We start from the raw sequence: 27,143 nt of genomic DNA on the forward strand, positions 1-27,143 counted from the left end.
TACATTTTAAAAGCTCCAAGTAGTGAGCTTTATTTTTATTGAATTCAGCATGTTCTGACAAAAACACAGTTTATTGCTCCAATTCACATGTATACATTTACCTTTTAATTCCTTACATTCATTTTCTACTTTAAAAAGTTCCTGCAGGTGTGTGAGAAGCCAAAATGAGAAGGAACAAGCGAGGTAGCAAGGCAGTATGATTAGGCCCATTCTGCTACACCTTTTGATAGTAATTATGTATATAAACAAAATAGTAATTAATAACATGCACGTAGTCAATCTTTGAGAATTGTAGCTGGCAAGAAGGAAGGATAAAATTCCAACTTGTCTCTGGTTCATTCCATTTACTAGGCTGGTGTGTTAGAATACTTTGGGTGAAATCCTAATGAAACCATTCTTGGCTAAAAGTGATCAGTTTTTATGGGGTCCATTTCTCTGCACTCTGTTTAATGATATGTCCTGATGGGTATGCCTCCTGGAAAACAGTCAGAAACACTGTAAGTGAGGTACTGATGAGAAGGCCATGAAGAATGTGTTTCCAGGTAGCCTGAAACCCAGCAGACAATGTAGCTGTTGCCCAACAAACACAGAAATCTACATTGTATGCCAGGTTCACGCCCCAGACCTGGATGTTCTGTCTGCAAGAGTCATCCCACATATTCCTTTAGTACCACTGCCTGCTGCAATCAAGATTTCTGGTATTTGTCTTCCAGAGAAAGAAGAGAAAACCAAAAAGTCAGAATGCGTTGCTGGCATGTACCTATTACAAGTGAAATTTCTTTAAACAATCATGCCATCAAGTTGCTGTTAATTACCATGTTATTTTGAAAAATGCCATCTAAATGTCAAAAGATGAAGACTAAATACATATATAGATACATACATACACATATGTGTATACACACACACACACACACACAAACACACACACACACACACGGATAACAATGGTTTTTTGACCAAATGATACCTTCCACAGAGGAAGGGAGATAAAATGGAAAAACTATCCACAGATAAAATATCCAGATTCCTCCCCACTGTGGTACTGAAATCAAATATACCTCATTACCCATAAAACCTTGATGAATCCCAAACTCCAACTAATAATGGAAGACTTACCATTCCAGAACTTGACTCTGTGTGTGTGCGTGTGTGTAAATCAAAGTTTTCATTATTAAGGACTGCCCAATACCCTTGCTCAGGACACTGTGACAGAAGCTAGGAGATGCCATCAGAGACCCAGTAGCCAGATGTAGCTGCTGATTACAAAAGACAGGATCTACACTAGCTACTGAGCCATTGAGGGGCAACTACACATTCCAGCACATGGACGGATCTACAACCTTCTGAAGAGGGGTTCTGTGGAGGAAAAGAGAAGACGTCCATTAAGGAAACTAATGTGGAAACTGTCTCAAGAGATTCTAATTGCATATTTTCTTTGAATCACGAATTGATAGTTTGATAATAATCCCATGCATACAGTTTTAAAAAACTCGTCGATGTATCCACTTCCTCAACAAATATTGATTAAGTGATATTCAGTGCCAGATAACTATCTCAGATGCTGGAGATTGAGCAGTAACCAAAAAAGATGAAAACCTTTGCCCTTCTGGAACAAGCATGATTCCTTGTGAGAAAATCTACAACTGATTATTAGTACGTTTTTGAAGTAAAATGTAAAAAGGAAAAAAAAAGAAAAAACAAACAAAAATTCACCATTTTATTGTGACCTAATAGTGTTGCTTTGTGTAGGTTTAACTTGGGTAATCTAGCAATGATGCACATATGTAAAAAGTCTCTAGAATAAAATCGCAGTTAAAAAAAAAAGTCAGTTTCCTGCTAGAAATTGAGGATGATCTAGTTGTTTCTACCAAATGTCTAAAAGATCAAAGAAAACTGTAAAAAGACGTGTGCTACTAAGTATTTAAAGCAGCAGCTCACCAGTGGGTCAGTTGCAATCTTTCCACCCATAATACAAAAGTTACAGGATAGGTATCCTCTCCACTGATCCATTTGTTCAGTTATCCACCCCAAAAATACTTAATGGGTGCCTTCTATATACTTGACACTGTTCTTTATTCTAAAACAAACAAACAAAAAAAAAAATAGACACCAGGAATATAGCAATGAACAAAGTCCCTGCACTCATGGAACTTACAGTCTAAGATTAAGGTGAGGGTTATCTGTACCAGTTGCTGCCGAGTCAATTCCGACCTGTGTGTGTCAGAGTAGAACTGTGCTCCATAGGGTTTTCAATGGCTGATTTTTTGGAAGTAGATCACCAGGTCGTTCTTCCAAGGTGCCTCTGGGTGCACCTGAACTTCCATCTTTTGGTTAGCAGCCAAAAGTGTTAACCATTTGCACCACCCAGGGACTCCAAAAGAAAAAAAGAGGTGAAGTTACAGAAAGACAAAAAAGAAACTCAACAGATACATAGAGTAATGAAATAGCAAAGAGGAATGCTATTTTCAATAAAGAAGTCAGGCAAAGTCTCATTAAAGGCATAATATTTGAGCAGATTCCTGAAGGAGGAGAAGAATCACATAAATACCTGGAGTGAGAAAGAGCACTGCTGGGAGAGGCAAGAGTCAGAACAAAGGCCCAAAGCAAGAATGAGTCTGAAGTCTTGGAGAAGGAGTGTTCTTGTTATTAGCACATGACCACTGACATGGATTGAAGTGTGTCCCCCCCAAAAATTTGTCAACTTGGCTAGGTCCTGATTCTCAGCCTTGAGCAACTGTCTACCATTTTGTCATCTAATGTGATTTCCCCATGTGTTGTAAATCCTATCACTATGATATTGATGAGATGGACTAGCAACAGTTACATTGATGAGATCTACAAGATTAGATAGTGTCTTAAGCCAATCCCTTTTGAGATATGAAAGAGAGAAATGGGGGACCTCATACCACCAAGAAAGAAGCATCGGGAACAGAGCACACATCCTTTGGACCCGGGATTCCTGCACAGAGAAGCTCCTAGTCCGGGGGAAGATTGATGACAAGGATCTTTCTCCAGAGCAGAGAGAGAGAAAGCTCCCCTGGAGCAGACGCCCTGAATTCGGACTTCTAGCCTACTAGACTGTGAGGAAATAAATTTCTCTTTGTTAAAGCCATCCACTTGTGTCATAGCAGCACTAGATGACTAAGACAACCACCTATTATTGTCAGACTTTTAGATTTACAGTATGCTAGAATGTAAATGGCTATGCAACCTTGCTCCAAGTACTGTCTTAGAATCCTTCCTTCCTATGAATTTAAAATGCTTTGGCTATTACTTAGGAAAAAAAAAAAAAAAGCTACCATCAATTAGAAGAAACGCTGTTCTTAGAACTTTTAGATTAATACTGGACACTCGGTTGGACCACAGAATAATAGGCAAATATTTACCAAGAGGAGTGGCTTTTTTTTTTCAATGTGTTAGCTGTAAGAAAAGATGACTAGCTTTCTGGAAGCTCTAAATATGTAAAGATTCAAGGGATTATTTAATTATTTAATGATGGATGCTTAATTTCAAGAGGGAGCTCACTTGCCAAGCTATAATAATAGTGCTTCACCAATGTGGTTAGCTCTTGGAAGAAGAATACGGGTGGAATTTACAAGGTGAAGTAGGTTTTTGCTTTTGACTGCTTGTTTTTCTTTTCCTTTCAAATAAATTAAAACCAACTCCATCTATGAAGTATATTTTGGCATTGCCTACAAGCCAGGGCATGCATACTGAAATGAGAAAAAAGACTGTTTATGTAAGTTTGGCTGAATCTTACCTCAATGTATAATAAAGCATTTATAGAACACACAGATTTATATTTCATAAGCCATTAAAAGTAAATGTTCAGGAATCTATTTTTATGAATAAGATTGACAATTAAGTGAGGCAAGGTTTAGCTTGGTCAGTTTCAATACCAAAATTCAAAGGATTATTTTTCTTTAACTCTTATATACATTTAGATTAGAAGAATAGTATTTTTTTTTAATTCTGATAGCTTGCCCTATCTATCCTCCAAAACTTCCTAAATTTAAATCTCTAAAAGTGTTTTTCTTCCTTCTTTTAAGTTTACCTAGGTAATACAAGGAAAAACTGTTAATAAAAATGTCTTAAAGGTTGGTTTGTAGATTAGTTTCAACTACTAACCAATAATATAAATGTTTAAAGTTTATTAAAAGCATTGAAAACAGAATATATAAAGAATAGAATATGCAATAGCATAGTATATTAACTAATAATACATTTTGAAGTTTATAAATATAAAAGGGTCAAGCCAAAAATGTCAACTTACATTTTTCCATTAACTAACAATTAAGAAGACAACTAAGTCCCAAGGGTGGGCAACAGAACTATAACTAAGGTATTTGCTGCTCAAGTCCTATTCACAGTACAAACAAACAAACAAAAAGTACCAAACAAAAAAGTCCATCCATTTTGGCTAAAGACCATTCATGTGAAATATGTGTAATGGCAAAAGGAGTTTAACCCAGAACCCAGTGTTTAGAGGGAGAGAAAAGACTGATTAAAAGTTAAGCCTGCCACCTGCTGTTGAAAAAGCCTGTTTGGAACTGGGATGAAGTACATTTCTTGAAATGTTAACCTAGAATTTGAACAGCTCAAACTCCATAATTAGAACAAAGGTGACCTATAAACCCAGAAGAAAGGAACTGATTATTTAAAGCCACAATGACAGATATGAAATGACGCTGTTACCAAAGTTTCACTCAAAATGAAAGAAATGCTGCTTCATGGGTCATGCAACTAAAGGAGGAGTAGGATTACTTTGACATTACCAAAACAACTCTTTTTTTCCCAAAAATGTATCTCTAACTCTAGAAATTGTGGTTTTTGGAAAGAAATTCTGACCTCAAGGACTGTACATGGAAGTAAATAGAGGTGAACAATTTGATACCATTATCAGAACACTAACTTTAGCAAGTCAACATTGTCTAAATGATTTTTTTTTTTCACTCAAAAGTGAGAAAATCTATACTTTTTGAATAAAATATCTTCCAAATCCTTTCTGGTTCCATAATTTTCTACAGTTTTCTATTCCACAAAGTTTAGTTCCAGATGTCCTCCCACCCCCAATCATGACGTTTCACATATTTTAGTGAATGTGCCAGTATCCTTCTATAACTAAACGGGAGTACTTATATTTGTGCAGTTTGACAGTACACACACAGTACCCAGTTCTAACAAAGTCAAACTTTAAAAGTGAACAAAAACTGCCTCCCACATGGTTAAGAACAAAAAGCTTAATTAACTGTAACTTGATGGCACAGGAAAGAAATGCACGCATGTACATATAGTGTGCCACGGGGTGAAACTTTGCCAGAGGAGAAACCAACCTTTTAAGTACAGGTGTCTAATTAAAGTACTGTCTTGGGAACTTGGATTCCTTTTGTGTTATGTTACAGAAGCCAGGGTATCACCCTCACCAAGCACGTGGGTGCGGCAAGTCCAGCTCTGGCATACCTGAGATCCTGTGACCACATTGACCAAAAACATTTATACCAGCTGATGGTCACTTGATTCTCACATCTCTCTATTTAGTAAATTGCTCTGCAAGTCAACTTGAGGATTGGGGTGAACATTTTCCAGGACGTTCCTGCTCAAGACATTTTTTCAAAGACGTTCCCTGCCAGATAATTCTAGTCTGAACAGGCCTGGGAAGGGAAGAGGTTGGCAGGAGATCCTAAAACAAGCTTCTGAAGGCAAAACCACTCAAGCCCCATAAAGATAGACTCAGACTAGTTTGTTAGAAATAATATTTAGAAATTAGGCAAATGCCTTTAATTCTTCTCAATGAAAACAAAAAAAATTTAAACAATCATTTGATGAATAATTTCAGCCATTAAAAACAGTCAGAGAAAAAGGGTAGCTTTAACATAAGTACAGGCTTTTTACGGACAAGTTCCAGAAATTAACTACACTAAATCCATATGCATACATTTCTTTCTGTTCCTCTCCCCCTCTCTGAAAAAAATCCTTATGGCACCCTCTCCATGTAACGTCTAGCGTATGCAATGATGTTGAGGAATTCTTGCATTACAAAAGTAAGTAAAATAATTTATAAGCCATGAAAGATAAGCTAAAAAAAACTAAGAATGGCAAAATAAGGTAAATGTTTTCCGAACCTATAAATTATAGAAAAAACAATCAGCTCCCCCCAAAATTCTTGAGTTTCAGATTTGTATTCAGTCATAATTAACTTATCACTATTCTATACTGTTACTAGCGTCTTTTTAAATTTAGTCTCATTTCTTAAGACTCCTGCAACTTTCTAAAAGGCATTTTCTAAAAAAGGCCCACCTGCATGACACTGCAGGTTACATTTATAATCAAATCTCCACCAAGTCTCTGCGTTCACTGTACAGAACTCCTTTCCTCACTAATTGTTCTCACGGTACGAAATTCTTCATGTTTTGTCTTCCTTGATTCTTCCCATCAAGTTTTGCTCAGCTCAGAGGGACTGAAGGAGGGACAGATATTTGGCTTTTATGCACTGCCTGCCAGCTCCTCTTCTCTCTGCTGGGCCCTATTCAAAAGGACTCTCCTAAATTTCTAAGGGGCCTTCCCAGCATCTTTTTGGAAAATTAACTGCATGCTACTCAGGGTGCCTTCCAGATCACTTGGTTCGGGTTTCAACCAGAAACACATGCCACATAACAATGCAGTTATTTGTTTATAAACTTGTTTTCCTAGGAGAACGTTAAGCTCTTTGAAGGTAAGAATTGAGTCCTATTCTTTTCAGATTTCACAGGTCCTAGCATAGTATATTGGATCATAGTAATCTTTTAATAAATGTTTGTCAAATAAATAAACCTGAGTGAACAGACACTAAAGTGCCTATTATCTATACTAAGACACATCAGAAAACAAACAGTGGGAGGACAGTGTCTCCATTTCAGGAAAACTCTTGTATTTCTTTATCCTTTAGCCATTTCTTGCTTTCCATCTTAGATTGATGATACCTTTTGGTTAGATTTTTTGGGTGCTTAGAGGATAAAGCTGTTTGTAAAGGAGTGTGTTTTCCTCTTACCAGAAGTGCGGGCTAGTGAAAGCATTGCCTTGGAGTGAGCATTTACATACAGTCATAACCTTTTAGCACAGAAAGGTCCTTGGAGCTCAGGAAGGCTATCGTAACCTCCTCCATTTCATATCATAAGGAAAAAAGATCTACCCTGGTAAAGTGAAAAACCAGTATGATTAAACAGGTAATTTGGGGAGGAGAGGGGGAGACAGAAGAAAGAACAAAGGGAACCTCCATATGCTGCTGTTTCTCATTTGTGATAGTTATAAACTAAAGCTGAACCACACTGGGCGTTATAATTATGAGGTATTATACATACATACGGTAGTATATTGGATTTTAAATCTATGTGGTTTATGTAAATGGATCACATCACAAAGGAAGAGAAGGGAAGATAGCTAACAGATGAAATGACAAGATTTGATGGGGCTAATAAAAATGATTTGAAAATGATGGAGAGTTAAATGTATATACCTCATACCTACAGATACTATCTGTTATGACCTACCACTACAACACATATACAACTTTTAGCAAAGAAGAACAGGGTGAAAACGTGTATTCTACTTGCGTAACAAAGAGAACATGGGAACCTTAATTGAGATTTTTAAAGAAAATTATAGGCTGCTCTGAAATGTGTTAACTGAAGGAAAAAAGTAGGATGGGATATTTTTTAAATTTCTAGAGACTAGAAGAAAGGCAGTAGAATAAAGTTCTAACCTACAAGTCAAGTACTTGCTCTCAGAGTGGTTGCCACGTGGTGGACATGTGACTAGTTCTTTGGTCCTAAGAAAACCAAGTGTTTTTGGTGGTAATAACTCAGTGTAAGCCAAGGGCTATACAAAGTCTTGATGAGAGCATTTTTCTCTCCTGCCTTCTCTCCTTATTGGTTGATGCTGGACAGTGTCTGTGCTCACAAAAGAGGGGTACTGGCAGCTTAATGGGCAGTCCTGTATAGCAAATTTAAGTTCTGCATAGGAAATTTAAGTTCTGTATAGCAAATATAGGACTCTGGGTAGCACAGTGGTTAAGAGCTTGGCTGCAAACCAAAAAGCCAGTGGTTCAAATCCACCAGCCGCTCCTTGGAAACCCTATGGGTAGTTCTACTCTGTTCTATAGGGTCGCTATGAGTCAGAATCGACTCGAGGGCAATGGGTTTGGTTTTACAGCAAATATTAAAAAAATACTAGCAAACTAATTAAAAGTTAGATTCAAAAACAGAATTTAAAATAAGAGGAAAACATCAAAAGATCAAGTTCTCAGCTTACAATTAGTGCTGGATTTTTGAGATGGGCCACAACAGCATAATCTGGAATGCAAAAAGGCAGAAGGATAACGAAGAGAGAGGCCCACTTCAAGTGACAGAGAGCACGGAGGAGGGATGTCTATCAATGCAGCTCGGGCGGGGGGTGGGGGTTGGAGCAAAGAGGTGCAAAAGGAGCCCAATATTCAGCCATGACACTGAGGTGTCAACTATTATCTCTGGACAAGAGGAATTTTACGAGATGCAGGAAACTAGAAGGTCAGGAGAAGGACGCAGGAGGAATGACTCTCAGAAGTTTAAAAAAATATATTACAAAACGTGAGCATCTGAAGTTGGAGAAAAGGAAGTTTATTCATAGGCCTGGGTAAAGTCAAGAGATGAAGAAAGGAAGCCTTTCTTCCTGCGGGTGTTGGTGGGAGGAGAACAGTGGCAAACTTTTATCACTAGGTTGAAAGGGGAAATAACAGAAACAAAACTTCTGTTTATATTGATGGTAAGTAACACAGGGGGAATCTGGTTCCTCTTTCTGTGACTGCAGAAAAGAGTTCAAGAGAGGTACTCGGCGCTAAAGGATAGTATAACCTCAAAAGGACTGGCTCAGGGAGGACAAGAGAAAGTGTGGGGGAGGGAGGTCCCTGGAGGTGTGAATGGCAATGTACAGTAGAAGCAATTTTCAATAAAAAAAGGAAGCGCAAAACCTCTCGTTTAGAGAAAACGGCAGAGTCTAAGGAGCTCAGAAATGAAGGGCAAGCCTCACCTTCTCATAAGAACATACTAGATTTAAGTTGGCAACGCTGGAAGCACAGTAAACCTCAGAGCCTGAAAAGTAAACTAATTGAGAAGACAGCCTTCCTGGGGAATCCAGGTCTTGGACTGCCTAAACATCCTATGTACATTCGAATAGCCAGGAATGACCCCAATTCACTTCAGTCCAGAATCGCCTGATCCCCTTTCCTTACTCACTGCTGCTAACCTCATGTTTGTTCTCTTGCCCACCCCCACCCCCATTCCCAGCTTGTGACGAATGTCACGCAAACTATTCAAATTTCTTACTTACAATTAATATTCATTCTGACATTACCTCTCCTGTAAGTGCTACCCTGATCATTGATGTTTCTATAGTCTGGGAACAAACCATACAAAAAAGTCCATAATATATAATTCTTTTCACACTAAAAGTTCAAAATCATCCTACTACTGGGATCACTAATAGCTAAACCAAACTATATGCCAACAGGAGAGTGTTGTTTGGTAAACTCCTATAGAGGCCAGGACGGGGCACTGAATGGACAAACAGCATTAGGGATGAAATAACTGGAGACACCTCAAGGGAAGAATCTAGAGGAGCTGGTGACAAAACAAAACAAAAAATAGATTGCCTTGATTGAATTTCATTCTTAAAGAAACCTTACAATCTTTTGTGCTCCCCTATTATTATAACCCCTGATTTTCTAAGATTAAAATAAATGTGGACAACTTTTTAAATCAAGAATAAGAAGTTTAGAAACTGGAACTCTCAAGAAATGAAAACGTCACATTTGCTGTTTTAGATGTGCCAGTGGGGACAGGGCAGACAGAAAATTCTTAGGAAAATCGTCAATTTACCAATACCTCAGATAAGAGGTTATAAAACAGCATTTCCCAAAGTGTACTCCTTCGAGCACTGAACAATTTGAGAAATGTTGTAGCTGCACTATATGCCCCTCCTGAAGTTTCACTACCAATATAAACAGTTCTGAAAAGTCCTACAGGAAAGAAATCCATTTCATGTTGTTGAACTCAGCTTTTCCTAAACTTATTTGACTACAGAACTTTTTTCCTGTCTCCTGAGAACGTGTTTTGTGAAATGCCGTCTTAGAGAACACTAGAGAGCTATAACTGGGCCCTATGCAGTTTATCACATATGCTGGGCAGAGAAAAGCATGGGTGGTGACAGGCCCGTCAGGAATTTTTCCAAAAGGCAGCTGCCCCCAACCAGTCATGGGCCAACCTTCTTGGCTAGGTCAACCCCAATGGAACTTGCTTTTAGCTCTGTTTTGTCTCGTTCAAAAGACACCAGCAGTTGGAGCTGCTGGGACTCAACTTAGTCGTTTGCTAACTTTTAAAGAAGAATTTTAAATAATCCAGTGTACAAGATTTCATTTATCATGAAACTTTCCAATCGTAATGGAAGCCAAAGTGGGACTAATGAAATTAGGCTGTTGTGCTACCCTGTTGGTTTTACAAAGGCGCCTACTCAGTACTGTGCCATCAGTAATCCAGTAAATACCAATACCCACTGTGTACACAATGCTGTCCAGCTTCCACAGTTCTTTCCATATAAGCCTTTGACACAACAGCCTAGCTATAGCTAAGCAGGTGGCTGTGTTATTATTACCCATTTACAGATGGGGCAACTGAGGGTTAGAGGGGATCACACTGCCTCAATGACGTGAGTGTGAAGAAGCAGCAAGGTGTAGTGGGAATAATGGTGATCTCTAACCAAGAAGATGGGGGTTCTGTAATCCAGGCAAGTAGCTTTGTTTCTCTGGGTTTTAGTTTGCTCCCCAAGGAAATGAGGCTAATAATACTGACTGTACTAAAACTATTGAGAGGATCACATCAGGTTTCTAAAAGTACTTTATAATTTCAATGTGCTTTACAAATATAGGAGATATATTTCTCTAATAATAGTAGAATCTGAAGGTAGGTATTTTAAATGTGTTGTTTTTGCAATCTGAATTCAGCTTCATGTGCTTTAATCCTTATTGTACAATGAGTGCTACAGTACTTGCATTTAGGGCAAATGCTTAAAACCAGGGATTCAGCTGGCCCCACAGTGGTGGGCAAGATACTTCCTGAACTACTTGTTTAAATGCCTTTTAAACAGTAGAAACTAAAGATGTCACATTTATTATGTTCACATTTTAACTTTGCTTTCTCACGGCACTAGGTTACATTTCTCTTCCCAAACCATTAAAACTCTATTAGATTATTTCCACCCAAGGGATGTTGGCTTTTTATTTTGCCAAATAAGGACATTTTTAAACCCTTCATCTACTACAACAATGATTTTTTTTAAAACTGAGAAACAAATGACATACAAGAAACTACACATATTAAAGTGCACAATTTGATAAGTTTTGACATACGTATACACCCATGAAACCATCACCACAATCAAGATAGTGAAATTATTCACTACTCCCAAAGTTTCCTCCTGCCTTTTTGTAATCCTTCCCTCTTGCCAACTCCCCGCCCCCCCACCCTATACTGCAAGCAACCACTGATCTGCTTTGTCATTATGGATTTCTTTGCATTTTCTACAAATGTAACCATGCAGTATGCACTCTTTTTTGTCTGGCTTCCTCACTCAGCATAACGTGGGTGAGGATCATCCATGTTGTTTAATGTATGAACACTTCATTCCTTTTCATTATTGAGTAGTATCCTATCCATTGAATAGATACACTACAATTTGTTTATTCATTCAACTGTTGACGGACACTAGGGTTGCTTTCAGTTTTTAGCTATTTATTACTAATAAAACTGCTATGAACATGCATGCACAAGTCTTTGTATGGAAATATGCTTTCTTTTCTCTACGAATGGTATGACTGGATCAATGGTAGGCATATGTTTAACATTTTAAGAACTGTCAAACTATCTTCCAAAGTAGTTATCATTTTACTTGTCTACCAAAATGTATGAGATTTCTAGATTCTCCGTATCACAACGAACATGTGGCATGGTTGGCCTTTTTAATTTTAGCCATGCAAATAGGTATGGAACAGTATCTCACTGTGGTTTTAATTTATATTTCTAATGACTAATGATGTTGAGCATCTTTTCACGTGTTTGTCATTTACATATCTTTGGTGAAGTGTCTGTTCAAATCATTTGCCCATTGTTTTATAGTTTTGTTTTATTATTAAAAACTCCTTCAGTTTTAATGAGTGATAAACAAGGCTGATAATGAAGAACAATCAAAATTTTACATAATTCATGGGTACCCAAAAAGATTTAAAAAATCCCAATGATTATTTTTTAAAACGATGAACTAAATATTCTCTAAATGTTATTCCAAACTTGAAATTCTTCCACAGCTTGAAAAGAATTTAATTTTTTATCAGTGTTACTATAAAGTGCTACATAGGTTCAGAACTTAATTAGTAAACAAAATAATCACATTCCCATGTACTCTAGTGGTACCTAAATCATCTTAGTCATTCTTTGGTGAATCAGCTAAATTATCACATTTCACACTCTGTACTAATCATACTCTAATCCTATAGATTCCATTTTACAATTTTTTTTTATATCAAATGTCTACCTTCATTCAAGAAGCAATGAAGACCAAAACATCTATAGCATTGTTTGTGCAAAAAGTAACAGAAAAATAAAATGTGATTTCAAGTATAAAGATGAATCCTCCTTTAAGATGCAGAGTAGGCTAGATTTGAGGGCAGCTACAGGCTTTCCTTTGAGGAAAAGCAGGCCTGGTTCTTCTGTGCATGGCCATCAGTTCACAGCTCAATTGTTACAGTTGATGTGGGTTTCCTTTTAGATGCCTGGAAAATGACTCTGCTGACCACATCCACATTCTGAAATACTTTTTGAGAACTTGTAACCGAACTGCAGGAACTGACTCATTTTGCAGTGCCCAGCCACCACACAGTTGTTCCAGAATAGACTCCAGTCAAAGGCAGCAATATCAAGGTCTAAGAACACAGACTGCAAATTGTCTATTTACATGGGGAAAGAAAAGGGGGAAATCCCAAGGTGCACGGGGCAAACCAGCTTAAGCCCTGAGAGCCCATCAGAGGTGACTGGCCTTAGCGGAAGGACCAAATAGAGGACACTGCTACATGGACATTCCATGTGCTTCCCTCAAAGCAAAAAAGTCAGAAAGTTTGTAGAAAAGGAATATCTATGTCTAGCTCTTTATATATCTAGCTCTTTATATTATACCTAGAAAGTAGATTCAGTAGAGAGATTTATATGAAGGATTTTGGGAAGATGGTGGATTGAACGCCCATACCTGAATTCCTCTTGCTGTCGACTCCTCAGCAAAGGGACTCTCAGTCTATCAGGAGCATGTCCCTTGTCTCACTAGAGATGAGCAGGAACAGATATCATGTCCAGGATACCAGGAAGAAGTGAGGCAGAGGCCCAAGGATGCCTGGAGTTAGGATTAGAGATTTGCCAGCTACGCTGAGGTTCCCTCCATCCTCCCTTATCCATTTCTACATCTTTATCTCTCAGCTCCCCATGCCACTCACCCAAGGGGGTCAGTTTTCTCATGATGTGCTCACCTCTCCCTCCTCTCAGTGCAGAGCTCCTACCTTCAGGGAGGATGGAAAGGAACAAACTAGGCCCTACTCCACAAAACACTCTATGTTCCTAAATTACTAATTTCTGCTCCCCACACATAAGACTTAGGTCCCTCCAGTGGGTTTTTTAGTCAGAGGCAGTGAGGAATTCAGGTTCAGTTGACCTAAACTACAAAGAACAAAACCGATACCCCCTTCCTGCAGGTAAAAAAAAAGAACAAAACCGATACCCCTTTCCTGCAGGTAGCCCCCGTCAAAAAAAAATCTCTGTTAACCCAAATGAAGAATGTCAGGCAAGGTAACAAAAATTAACATCTCAGGTGGTGTGGAGTAAGATAAATCTGGGCAATAATTTGCAAACAGCAATAAAGCTCCTTTGCTTTAAGCCCTGTATGTCGCCAGGCCTGGCTGTGTGGCCCAGTGTCAACAGAATGATGTGCACGCACATGCTATGTCTGCTTTCAGGACGTCATGCTTCTTAACGTGTAAACTCCCAGATGACAGAAATTGCATGGACTTTACACAAAAAACATCAAATAGCCACACTTGGGTAGGAGTTTTACTATCAGATTACGATAATAAGAGAATGACAAGGAGCTGTAATCCATTTATAATAACCCTACCTTTAAGAAATTTCAAAGAAGTTTTTAGCAAAAATTTAAAGGAGAAAAAGTACATATTAGCCCACCCTCCCCAGTTGGCAGGGCTTTGAACCAGTTCATTCTGTTTTGAATCCTTGTTGAGAATTTGCATTTCTACCCCAGTTATACTGAATCAGAACCTAAATTTTAACAAGATCCCCATGTGATTCTTATGTATAACTTCTTAGAAATGCAGAAACTAGAACTCCGATTTGAAGCCCTGCCGACTGTTTAACCAATTTTTTTTCTCCATGCTCCCTATCTGCCTCCAATTGTAAAACAAGTACTATATAACACATCTTTCCAACTTGTATCAAGCAGTAAATTTTCACATATAATTATATGAGGGAATTTCTCAATTGAGTGAACACAAAACTCAGGACTACAGAAACAAAGACATTTTTAACATCAAATTACTTAAAAACCACATAGTTTAAAATTCTGAACTGTCTTGTTTTTCAATTATTATTGCCAGCTGCCAAATCAGGAAAGACATACACCATGGAAGATGAAATTTGGAAAATTTAATAAATTGAATCGAAACATCCCACTGCTAGATACTCGGGGTCCCAAACCTACCTGATGAATAGAAATGACAGGAAGAATTATACACTTTTGGCTCCTTAGCTGCATTTGTATTTCAAATAGCTCTACGGGCAGTCCCCGGATTACAAACAAGTTCGTTTCCTAAGTCTGTCTTTAAGTCCAATTTGTACGTAAGTCAAAACAGTTTGGTACAGTTCCCAACATCAGTCAAATGTTTGTCTTAGCATATAGTATACCTTTCTACGAATAAAAAATTAAACACTTCCAGATACACTAAAACATCTTTAACATAATAATACAGTAATAATGTTTTGATGCCTATCGCAAAGTAGCGCCCATTTGTTATTACGAACCATTGCATGTACCTCAAATTTTTAACATAATAAGCTTTATGGGGGTTGGTTGATAACTATGGGTTATACGTAAGTTAGATTTTTGTAACCCAGGGACTGCCTATACTTTATCTGTCATATCACACTAATTTAAATTACAAAAGTAGTATCTTACCCAAAGACATTTATATCCAACTTGTATACAGTCCAGTTATGAGGCATCATGGGCTCAACTCTCAAGGATCCATACAGAAATCACCTGCACTCTCTGAATAGCTGGGACTTTGTTCACTGCCGTTTTCCCAGACCTAGAATGTTACCTGCTTTATAGTGTATGTGCAATAAATTTTTGTAAAATGAATACTTTTCACATGAAATATTTTCAATGTCTCTGCTTCAAGCTTATGAAGTCTAGTTGGCACCCAAGACAACTTCTGTTAACACCTTGCCCAAACACCCCATGCTTCAAGGGCCAGGTGGACAAAGTTGTAGAAAAGTAATCATTTCCCCAGTATTAAGACAAATTGGGCAGGGGTGCAGGAGAAAGAACAGTTTCCCTGGGTAGAAGATAAGGGAGGGTCTTTTAGAGCATGGGTGTCAAATAAGACAGGGAGAAAGGTTGAAATTCACTGTCTTCACCAACCTAAACTTGGCCCTGACTATCCTTATTTGATTCTCTCTCTCTCTGAGACAAGAGCCCTGAGATAATAAGCCATTCTGGTGAAGTGTGCTTTTTGTTTGTTTATTTTTTATTTTTGAATCTAGATTAACATTTCGATCCATTGCCCATTAACATACCTACTATTAATGTAGACTTCATATTTCATGCTGAAAACCATAAAACATTTTCATTGCTTTTGCTGCTGTGGTCAAACCTGTATCAGGAAACACACAGACGCAGTTTGTACCATTGAAAAGAACTTGAAGGGTTAGTTATGTGTTTTTCAGAAACTATGGGGAATGACAAATCACAAGTAAAGATAAGGACTCTGGCTGTTTTAAGGAAGAGTATTCATAACTCCAGCATGGTGACAAATAACACTTTTTAAAAACAGTAATTGTATAAACGCTCCCTCCTATCCTCTGATTTCCCCCACCACCACCAAGAAAAAAAGGGTAGTTCTCATTTTTCACATATTTATTTAGAAATATTTTTAAAAACTCATAACAAATTTGCTTGAGGGCAGAGTAAGATTTCTAACCTTTAAATTGGTTTAAGTTCTATTTAAAAATTATTTTGCAAGACATTCTTCTAGTAGTCTTGAATGTTCTCTGAATTTTTCTTTAAATGAGCAAATGAGTTGAAAGCTCAAAGAAGTGTAGACCATATTTAATTACCCATTCCCTACTATGATCCCTTCCTCTGCCGCCATTTAAAGAAAAAATTAAAAAAAAAAAAAAACAAACAATTTTTCTACATTGTTTTCCCCTCACAAGCCTTGTCTCCCACACACCTTAAAGAGGAGGCATGGCTGCCAAAGGAAGATGCTTAAAGACTTTTTATGAGTATCAGTCTGAATGTTCTTTGTCTCGAAAATGGCGAAAGATCAAATAAAAGATTTAGTCATTGCCTGAGGTGAAAGGAATTAAGAATTAGTTAGTCCCCTAAAGGACTCTCACCCCTGTCCTTTTTTTTCATTTGTCCTACAGGTGTTAAATGAGAACATGAATAAATGAATGAATGATGAAATAAAAGAAGGAAGGTAGACATAATTAGTTTATCTTCCTAATGGTAGGCTTGATCTAAGGCCAGAGGATTTTTTTTCCTAATTTCCTGGCACTCTGAACCCTCAGGCAGGCAGCCTGCCCTTACCCTCTAAGTCAAATTCTCAATCTACATTTGAAAAAGGAAACTTTAAATATGAAAACCCTTTCCCATATTCTGAAAATTAACTCTTCGCCCAAACATAATGTTTTATGCATACAGACGGCTTCTTGTAATTCTTTGTTTAGAGGTTTTGTCCCACTAGATAGCACCCAGACTAGATGGAGATAAAGGAGAACAATATTAGTGAACATAGATTCTTATTCATTTTAATTTTCTATGGATTAATTCTATACCAAATAGAAGAAAGAATCTCCAGAAGGGTTAATGAAAGTACATCCCTAGGGCTCAAACGCTCACATACTTCTCCCTTCTACCCCCACTTTCAAGTGAAAACATTAGAGAAAAAAATAGGGGAAGTTGCATGAGTAAATTTGTTAGTGCATGAGATTAACTGAAAACAAGGAATTCCCCTCCTATACTTCAGTGGGCTCATTAAAACTCATAAAACACAGATGACTAAAACTGCTCCCAATGATTTGTGAAATAAGAAGCAGAAAAGTCAACTATGTATTTCAATATTGAGAGGTCCAGGCCTGGAAGATGTGACACTTTATAGAAAACCATTTCTGAGACTTTCAGGTTCAGTCAAATTTTATTCTGCTTTTCTGCCCTAAGTACTTGCCATCTGCACTGGCAACAGTCTATCTGGATTTGGATTTTGGCACCATAACTGATCAGCTGAGTGACCCTAAGAATGTTCCTTTAACCTCTGTGTGCCTCAGTTTCCTCATCTATAAAATGGGCACAATAACTGTACCAGTGGGTTGTCATGAGGATTAAATGGGTCAATGCACCTGGTTAGAACATGGTACCCACCCCATCCACTGCCATCAAGTTGATTCTGACTCATAGTGACCCTATAGGGCACAGCAGAACTGCCCCATAGGCTTTCCAAGGCTGTAAATCTTTATGGAAGCAGACTGCCACATCTTTCTCCCACAAAGCGACTGGCGGGTTCATACTGCTTTAACCACTGCACCACCAGGGCTCCTAGAACATAGTAAGTATCCAATAAACGGCAGTCAGCATCATCATCATCAATTTGCTTCATCTGATGTGGAAAAAAAAAGTCATGTAACTCAGCATGGATCTACAGACTTTGGGACTAAACTGACTAAATTTGTCCCTGAAAGAATTGGGGAAGAAAACTAAAGTTGTATTAAGCACCATTGTATCTGGGTACCACGCCACGTGCTTTACACGTGTTATCTCATTTCATGCCACAACCGTATGAGCTAATACTGACACTCTACTCTCCAAGGCTTACGGAAACAAATGGAGTAGCTTTCTCAGCTAGTAAGGTGCAAAATGGAGTTGACAGCACAACTCTACTTGTTTCCAAAGCCTGTGTGTGCCTCTCAGAGAGTAAACATTTCAGTGGATGTTATAAATAGGCACCTTCTTGAGGTGGTGTGACCACTGCCACTTACTTGATGCTCACTGGGAAACATCTGGAGGTATGGAGGAGATTTTTTCAGATAATCAGGAAAAAGCTACCTGCGAATCTTGCAGGCTCTGTATAAATTCATTCAGTTTGTCCCATTTTTAAGAACTCATCTCATTTTATATGTATCACATAAACCCTAATTGAGAAAATCTATGAATTTTCATTTAAAAAATCTTTTATCCATCTCCTTTTAGGAAAGGCAGGAGAACTAAGCCTTCTTCCAATAACACCACCACAACAGGCTTTCAGTAGAACAGGTGCTTCAAGGAAATTAAACTCTTCTGAGCCAGAAAGGGTTAACATTTAACGTAAAACTTTAGCTTGATTTTCATAATTATTCCATTTTATACCTTTAAGTAAATAGCTACACTTCTTTTTCTTAAAGTTGTTCAATAAATTAGCCATTTAAAAGAAAGCAACTAAAATCTATTAAATATGGCTAAGAAAAAATGTCTACTGTTATACTGATGTACAAAAGCATACTAAATTCAACTTTTATGTGCATCTAATCTGTTCCTTTAAGAATTAATACAAAGATGAATGATGTATTTATACAGCCACATTGTTTACAATGAATAATCGATATGAATTTTTTAGTTTTAAGTTTTAGATTATCCTAAATACTTCAGAATGTATAAACCAGAATAAATACAGGATTGAAAGACAATAGGTTAAAATTGAGAATTCAAGAACTTGAGGCAGGAAATATCCAAGATAAAATCACTTACTTTCTTCAGTATAATATGCAGAACAAGTATTTTACATTGATTTTCTTATTTTTTTAAAGGGGAAAGGGTAGCAAGTGGGTAGATTTAAGATAATGTTTTAGCTGGAATAAATGTTATCTACAGATCCTTACCTAAACTGAGGGTAGTTCACAAAATGTAAAAGTATTTTACTTTGCATGTTCTTCTTAGTAATTCAGAATCATGATTTAAAAAAAAAACTCAATGATTATATTAAAATCTGGTTGTTTCCCCTTCTGAATGAAGATATCAGTTCTCCAAATTCTGATCACAAATCTAGAAGTCTGTTTACAAAAAGAAATTCTCGTGGATGTTGATATAAAAATGATTACTAATAACAAGGAAAATCTAACTGCTTTGGGTGAAGGGAAAGACAACACTCAATACAAGGAAGGTCAGCCTAATTGGACTGGATTAAAAGCAAAGAGGTTTCCGGGATAAAATGAAAGCTTCAAAGGTCAGCAGAGCAGGGGCTGGGGTCTGGGGAACTTGGTTTGAGGGGACTTCTAAGTCAATGGGCAAAATAATTCTATTATGAAAACACTCTGCATCCCACTTTGAATTGTGGCGCCTGGGGTCCTAAATGCCAACAAGCGGCCATCTAAGATACATCAATTGGTCTCAACCCACCTGGAGCAAAGGCAAAGGAAGAACACCAAGGTCACACGACAACTAAGAACCCAAGAGACAGAAAGGGCCACATGAACCAGAGACCTACATCATCCTGAGACCAGAAGAACTAGTTGGTGCCCGGCCACAATCAATGTCTGCCCTGTCAGGGAGCACAACAGACAACTCCTGAGGGAGCAGGAGACCAATGGGATACAGACCTCAAATTCTCATTAAAAGACCATACCTAATGGTATGATTGCGACGAGAGGAATCCCAGAGACAATGCTCCCCAGAACTTCTGATGGCACAGGACAGGAACCATCCCCGAAGACAAATCATCAGGCATGAAAAGGACTGGTCAGTGGGGGGGAGAGAGATGCTGATGAAGAGTGAGCTAATTAAATCAGGTGGACATGGGAGAGTGTGTTGGCAACTCTTGACTGGAGGGGGGATGGGAAGATAGAGAGAGAGGGAAGATGGCAAAAATGGCACAAAACGAGAGACTGAAAGGGCTGACTCAACAGGGGGAGAGCAAGTGGGAGAAGGGAGTAAGATGTATGTAAACCTATATGTGACAGACTGATTGGAATGGTAAATGTTCACTTGAAGCTTAATAAAAATTAAAAAAAAAAAAAAAAGGAAAATCTAATAGGCAAAAAAATTATTTATAGCAGTCTGAGATTGACAGATGGGAATGAGTTTGAAGATGACATTAACGAGGCATAAATGTAGAACCTTTAAATCTGTTCAAAGATAACATTACTGCTAGTGTGTGACTAAAAGACGAAACAAATAAGTAAAACGTATCAGACAGAGATAAGTACCAAGAAGAAAAATAATACAGGTAAGAAGGATAGGGAATTTGAGGTATAGAGTGGGCAAGCTGCCACCAGCTTGGGATGAATTTTCTTATCCCTAGAAATATATAAGGGTTGCAGAGGTATCTTATATACTAATATTTATCTATATTTTTGACAAGTACTGCTAGAAGTATCCTTTTAAGGATTCAAAGAGTGCCATAAACCTACAGTTCCCCCCACAGGCCTTGCTTTGTCCCAGTGTGGCTCCCCTTCGAGATGACCCATGCCCTCCCTCATCAGAGCCCAAACCTCCTGCCATGTAAAGGATTCAGAAAATGTCTACAAAAAGGCATTTTTCACTATTCAAGTTAATTTCTTTGTGGCTAAGAAAAGAGTTATTTTACTCGTCTAACTCTCAAAATAAAGAAGTCATCTCCATGATAGAGATCATGTTGGGAAGCGATTAAGAGCCTCTCAGATCCCTGGAACTCTCACACTTCCACCCAGGAGAAACTATTAAAACCCTTTCCCAGTAGGGCCCTGGTAATGACCATTAGCTGTGATGGCACCAGGCACAGGGTGATTAGGAATAAAACAAACTGAAACGTCCCTCTGCCTCAGTCAAGAGATTCAGTGCCACATCTTCAGTCCTCTCTCATACCTGAAAAAAAACTGAAGCAGGCTCATTAAATAAGACCAGACTGCAGCTAAACCACTTTCAAATCTTGGCTCCACTACTTCCTAACTGTCTCACTTTAGGCAAGCTGCTTCACCTCTCTGTGCATCAGTTTCCCATGTACGTTGGGGATAACAATCATATTGGCCACAGGCAGTTTTTGTGAGGATTACTGTATTTTTAAGCAAATAACATGTACCTTCTGTTTGTTTGCCAGCCGTGCCATCCCCGGGCAAGGTATTTTTGTAAGCTTGCTATGCTAATTTTTTTTTTTTACAGCAACATGCCAGGCACTGTTTTAGATGCTAGTGATTCATTTAGAATAGTGCCTGGCACACAATATGATCTCAATATACGGCAGCAATTAGAGGTCTACAAACCCTCATCTGACACTAAGATTGAATATTATTATTTTATAAAAGAAATAGGGTTATTATTCTACATATATATAAAACCCCAGGAGGTCTGAGGCAGCATTCTATGATCAAACACATTAAAATTTCTAAGTAGAAGTAAAACCAGGGCTTCAAACTGGTTTGAACCAGTTCAGTCATGGCCAACGAAGTAAAATAGGAACAGACCAGAAGTTTCACAATTTGGCAGATTTGGCAAATTGTGGCTTGAAGCCCTGGAACGGGAGACTCCGAAGAGGTATAAAGAGCCCTTTCAGGAGCCTGATACATGAGCCTGGATTATTGGCAGGATTGTAGGAGAGAGACACACATTCAATGTGGTACGGTCAGCTGCCATATTTGAGCAGAGTGCTGCCATCTTTGAGCAGGGCACCACCATCTTTGAGTGGGACAGCGCTGCTTTCTCCTGTGCTGAAAATCTGAGGGCAAGAGATTTGGTTGGTATGCAACGAATAAGCTGCCCTTGTTCTTTAAGAGGGAGATTACGTCTCTAGCAGAGCCTAGACCTGTAATTTTTCCCGTTCTGGCTATCTGTCCAGTAAACTGTAACTTCAAAAATTCGGATCTGTTCCTGTGCTGCTTCCTTGGCCATGACCGATCTGGGCAGAACCAGTTCAAATCCCTGAGTAAAATATACAAATATCCATAATAAGTTCGATAAATAAAGAGTATAAATAACCACATCAGTTCAGGTCAAGATTTGCTACCACATTACTTATATTAAAATCTTTTAATTTTCAGAGCTTTTTGGATTTCAGAAGAGATGGCAGACCTATATTAAGAAAGGGACAAACCCATTGAACTCTTCCTTTCTAATTTCTGGGGGTAGTAATGAACAAATAAATGGTCAAAACACTCTCAGTTGCTAATCAAAAGGTTGGAAGGAAGTCTGAGTCCACCCAAAGGTACCTCAAAAGAAAGGCCCAGCAATCTACTTCTGAAAAATCAGCCATTGGAAACCCTATGGAGCACAGTTCTACTCTGACATACATGAGGTTGCCATGAGTCAGAGTCAATCCGATGGCAACTGTTTTGTTTTTATAGCATTCTGAATCAACTGATTCATTTCCATAAGCATTAGGTCTTGAACAACCTTTAAGGGTTTTTTTTTTTAAGTTGTTTTTCGAACATAGGGTAAAATACTTAAGTTGTATCACCATTTTAATAGCACGGCCTTGTCTTTTCCATAGAAAACAGACAAAAGCTATTAAATGACAGTTGATTTAAAAACATGTACCTTAAAAGAACACAGTATTCCATGTAGTCAGCCTCGGGGAGATGGATAAATGTTACGTAAAAGTGGTAAACCATTCTGCTACCAAAGGAATTTTCCCCACACTGCATTTTAAGGAAATATTTGCAGCTCTTGAAGAGCTATACAATAACTGGTTCAAGATGTTCTCACTGATGGTCAGCCCTGGCAAAAGGATCTACAAAAACCCATGGAAGCAGACTTCTCCTGCCTCTTTATTACCCCATATGTTGTTACTTATCTCCCCCATCTTTTCTGACCCCTTTACATTTACTATTTTATAGTGAGGTATTGTTTTGTTCAAGACCTATGTCTACCACTCCCAGGGCAATCCTGTACACAAAAACAAGTCAGGAAGACATGAAACAAATGGAGATGCTTACGTTGCTTTATGCTTTTTCCCCTTCTCATTATCCTCCTACTCAATGAGACTGTAGTGGGAGGTCTGAATGACATTTCTAAACTGAGAACTTAAAGCTACATTTCAACACCCAGCTACTCAGTTGTCATAGGAACAACACTGGGTGGCTTATCTGGGTTCTAACAAATAGCCACTTGTTTCACTAGTGACTAAAGCTTCCCTTCAAATCAAGTATTATATATACATATGTATGTGTATATATACATATATACACGCACACATATATATATATATATACACACATACATTCCTCAAGGAAAAAAACAGTCAGTTGGGGAAAACTGTATATCATACCAAAAATTCAAGAAATAAATCCAAAGGGAACGTGTTCATATTTCTAAATATGCGAATATCAAATGCCATTTGAGAAAATTATTTTGAGGTCACTTGGCAAACAAGGCAGATAAAGGAGATTTCCTTCAGTCTGCAGCTTTGCATACCCACAAACACACATGCACACTGTTAGTACTTCTTAACGTGGAAAAAAAAATTTTTTTTTTTTTTCTTAACAGAGGATACAAAAATGCTAATACTACTCTCAAAGACTCCAGGGAAAAATTCAGGGCATCTTAAAGACACTTTTAAAATTAACAAACTGACAACAGTGAATGGCAAATAGAATTGAAAATATGATGACCTAAAGGGATCTTCTGGGTTATAATTTCTAGCATTTAATATTTCAACCTGCTTATATCACACATTCAAAAGAATGGCTTCTAAATGATGAGTAGAAAGTAAAATTTATATAGAGGTTTTTAACATTTTTTCCTTTTCCCTTTAAACATGACAGTGTTTAGCCAGATTATTAAATCATCACGTTTTACCCAAGTACTTAGATGAAATACAGAGCTGAAAATAATTTTAACTCTCTGAACACAATAAGCAATCTGATATAAATTACCTCTTAATACTTTGTCACCATTTTTCTATCTTTAAGACTCTAAAACCTATAAATTCACGTGCATCAGGGGAATAAGTAGTGTTTTTCCACATCCTCGGCCACACCTTAATTAAGTCAAATAAATTGTAATATTCACAAGGTTGGATCACCTAGTTTCCTGGTTTATTGCAAGACTTGCTCTTAACAGTCAGGCTTACCTTGTCTTTTTATTTATTTATTTAAAAATAAATACTTATACCGAAGTCTTGAAAGTTATTAGTCTGAGAAAAATGACCTTAAAAGTGCTCAAAGTATATAAGAGAAAAAAAAAAAAGACCAATTATATATCCCACTAGACTCATCTCCCTCCCCCTCTACCTTCATTCCACTTCACTGCCAACAAAGAGAAACTGCAGCATTGCTATCCTGTTTCATTACATTTTTTCCTTTTAAGATTTCAAAAGTAACAGAATGGGAACCAAAAGTCAGAAATGCAGATTCAACTTTCAGTTTGGTTTAAGATATTTAGGAAGAAATACATAAAAGTATATCCTATATAAGCCAAAACTTACAACTGTCAGTAACAGTTTGAGTTGTGTATTTTCACATTTATAAATGGAGAGCACCAAAATTACCTACATAATTGCTAGCAGTTAAAGAACAAAAATATTTTTCCATCTGATTCTATAAGTAGACATCACGTGATTGCTTCTATTAACCAATAAGAAACTGGTAAAATCACGCAACCACCCCCCACCATTCTAATTTTATTTTCTTATTTGATTTAACCTTTTTGACACAATCATTCTTAAGAAACCAGATCAAGAAATGTGACATTCACTCCTAACATAAAACTGTCTTTCTTTACAATTTGTGAACAAGAACCCATTGTATGTAACACAGGCATTCAAAGCTTTATTGTATTTTTCTGGAAACCTTAAACATAGGGGCAGCTCAGATTTGAAATTAGGAAACTTAATTTAAGGTTTCAGAGACAGACAGGCAGACACACACACACACACACACACACACACACGATAAAAACTGCTAAGCATGATCTCTCAAAATGTAATGGACCATACAAGAATAACCACCCATTTGCTGTACTAATGTAATCAAATAGAACAATCCTAGAATTCATGGCACAAATGTAAAAAAGAAAAATCTATTCCCAACCAGTAGAAAATGTTTCCAATGCATTACTCGAACTTTCATTCTGTTAACATTCTAACTGAATGCTTGACACCCTTGGGTAGAAGGAAAGGAAAGCAAGGAGACAGGCATTGAAAGCAGCCCTTCAAACACCATACATGCTATTACAGACTAAATGGAAATCTATATCCATGGAAAGTTAAAGCCACAACTACCAAACGACTTATTTTGATGGTATGCTTCCCCCCACTAAAAAGGAAGGAAAAGGAAAAAAAAAAAAACTAAATGCATTACATATGCTCAGCTAAATGAGTGACACGTAGCTCGTTTTTGTTAATTACCTGGCCTCATTCTCAGCCTTTATACTATATTCTTGGGCAGCTCTTTTTTAGAATTCCTGACTCTATGTGTTCTCTGGTTCAGCACAGTTGTTAGAGGTCTGTGAACAATTTTACAATTCCCCCACACACCATATGATATCTATTAGGGAGCAATGCCATTTTTCACTTACCAATTCTGGATAAAGCAGTATTTCCTGGTGACAGAATGCTGCTGCTTCCGTTCGCTAAAACTCCCACTTCGCAGCTTGATAAATCTGATTATAAAATGTCTTTGTTCCACATCACATGAGCCGCTTTTCCTACAAGTTTTATAAAGAGTTATCTGCATTTCATTCCTGTGACAAAACGAGTAAGAACAAGGGGGCGGGGGGGGGGGAGACAGGGAGTAAGTCCACACAAGTTCCTGGCATAGATTTACAGCTGCATTTTTCTTAGTTTAATCATTAAGCTATATTAAAGTGACAGTTACCAGTTCAGATGCCAGCATTTGATCAAGTCGGCCACAACCAGTTTGTGTGTCTTCCACTGGTGTGTGGACTCCAAGGAAGAGGTCACTTGGTCATCTATCACATGTGGCTCAAACACTGGACGCCCCCCTCCCCCATTGAGCAAGCAGCCCAGGCAGGAGAGTGGCCAGACGCCTGGCCCTGGACCTCTTATAGGGACCCGCCAATTAGCTGCTGACCAATAGCAGCCAGCACCTAGTACCTAAGTCACATGACAGGGCAGTCCCTATGACTGCAGGATTTCTGAATTACTGGGGTTACACAAAGGACACTCATTCAGGAAAAGAGAGAAAAAAAAAAAAAAAAAAAGAAGCCATAAGCCGAAACAGAAAACGCCCAGGCTGCGACAACTCCAGCTTTAAAACAGGGAACACCCCAGCCTCACAGACAGAGAAAGAGCCACAACCCAGCCAGGATGAAAATCAGTGGAATGTCTGGCACATATTAAAAAATAATCCCAAAGCTGAGGCTGAGTTTACAAACCCACTTCAGCTATAAATCTACTCCTCCTCCCCCTTCCTCTACAGTCTCCCCCCAAATTTTACATTTTTAAACTTCTTTATTTTAATGAAAGCTCCAGTAAACTTCTGCAAAACCACTGTAGCAAAAATGTACAAGACATGAGCCTCCTACCTTCCTCCATACCTTCAAAAGGTCCCTAAAGAGATGCAAAGTCTGCCATTAAAAAGTTTCTTAAATGAAATACATTTCTTTAAAAATGGTTCGATAATTCAGGCATTAAACATTATAAGGACAAATTCCTATGGCTACTACCAAATCATATGTGATTCTCACATGCAATCATTCTGGTCTGTTCACATCAAGAACAGTCTTGTTGAGTAAATGAGCCCCCTTGGTGAATTAGCTCTGAATTTATTTTAACATCCCCAATTTATTTCTTAAATTTTTGTTATGCCTTAGGAAAAAAATTTAAACTATGAACACACCCCTAT

At 37.9% G+C, this 27,143-nt stretch overlaps 1 long non-coding RNA gene across 5 annotated transcripts; it reads right to left on the minus strand.

Moving 5' to 3' along the window:
* LOC111752782 (uncharacterized) lies at positions 1 to 26,448 on the minus strand. Of its 5 annotated transcripts, none has more exons than XR_002787692.2 (6): positions 26,154 to 26,448; positions 25,855 to 26,019; positions 15,915 to 15,991; positions 13,306 to 13,446; positions 1,942 to 2,080; positions 1 to 1,359 (listed from the first exon to the last, which is right to left on the minus strand). It is a non-coding gene; the product is annotated as an uncharacterized LOC111752782 (long non-coding RNA). The 5 variants fall into 5 exon arrangements; XR_010319767.1 differs by lacking the exon at positions 1,942 to 2,080 and adding an exon at positions 2,159 to 2,374 and having other exon boundaries at positions 26,154 to 26,446; XR_002787691.2 differs by lacking the exon at positions 1,942 to 2,080 and having other exon boundaries at positions 26,154 to 26,440.
* Positions 26,449 to 27,143: the final 695 nt, after the last annotated feature.

The sequence above is a fragment of the Loxodonta africana genome, chromosome X, assembly GCF_030014295.1.
Source record: "Loxodonta africana isolate mLoxAfr1 chromosome X, mLoxAfr1.hap2, whole genome shotgun sequence".
In the NCBI taxonomy this organism is placed as follows: Eukaryota; Metazoa; Chordata; class Mammalia; order Proboscidea; family Elephantidae; genus Loxodonta; species Loxodonta africana.